Genomic DNA, 1,329 nt, shown 5'->3' on the forward strand with positions numbered 1-1,329 from the left:
GTATTATTATTACTATGCCGCGTGCTTTCGACGAAATTTTTTTGGGTGTATACATTCAAAGCTCACAACAGCTTTCGTGTATCTCGCAAATTATTGCTAATCGTTTGCTTTCGATTGGCGCCGATTTCGAAGTTTTCCGAGTCTAAATGAGTGGACAACGCGTGAAGTTGGCTCTGCAACTTTTATTTTTTTGATTTCACGGTGAAAGTTTGGACTTGCTAATTTTAATTTTGAAGATCCAAATACTTGCAAATAACTAGGAAAACAATGGCGTTAATTAAAAAAAAAATGCTGCACTTAGGTGCGCCAACTTCACGAACGTCAATATTTCATGGGCATTTATATTCTTTTATACGATTCTAAAATTCTGTGCGTAAAAAAAACACTGCAGCGTCAATAAACGACAATAGAACTGAGATGATATTGTGCTGTTCAAACGTTCGATATTGTATCAGTGAAGCCTTTCTCAACGGACACCTCCAAATAGCGGACGTTTTTTTTTGGGAACCAACTACAATCTTTCTGCAATAACCGAACCCTCCGAATAGCAGATACAATTTCAGAGACCGAAACTGCCCTGAGACTTTAATGTATTATTATTATATTTGTTTACCATAATAATATTAACCCAGCAGTTTTTCGACCGCTCTCGAATTTTCATTATTTTCAAATTATTATTATTTATTTATTTAAAAATTAGGGCAACCGCGATAATAATATAATATTATAAATTATTATACCGTGTTTTTATATCGTGCTTTCGTGCTCCCGCGACTCGCCCGGCGCGCCGAGTTTATTTTTAATTATATTTAGTTTTTTTCGTACACATATATACCGTTAACGTTATAATATTATTTATATAATAATATTAAACGCATAACGATATGCGCACGGGGGAAACAATATACGGTCGACGAAGGACACATCCGTTTTGTTGGCGAACAGTTTCCGGGGCGGCGTTATAATTTAACCCGACGCGCGACTGATTGGATCGACGAAAACGGCCGAGCTATTTCCATCGGACAGACGTCGTCGTACGACGGTGCACATAATATTATAATAAAATATAATAATAATATAATACCATACAATATTTATAAAACACCGTGTGCACTGTGCGTAATATGTATATTATTGTACAGCGTGCGCACGTAATTATCGTGGGGACATTATAATGTACAGCGTAAAAAGAGGCCAATGCTCGTTTTTCGTTTTAATTAATTACTTTGCGCCGACATCGCCAAATTAGTTTATTATAAAATAATATGTTTTTTAAAGGCCAATTCGTGTACAGTAATATTATTAAGCCGCCGACACCATCGCAACACA

This window comes from Acyrthosiphon pisum, chromosome A2 (genome assembly GCF_005508785.2).
Source record: "Acyrthosiphon pisum isolate AL4f chromosome A2, pea_aphid_22Mar2018_4r6ur, whole genome shotgun sequence".
Lineage (NCBI taxonomy): Eukaryota > Metazoa > Arthropoda > Insecta > Hemiptera > Aphididae > Acyrthosiphon > Acyrthosiphon pisum.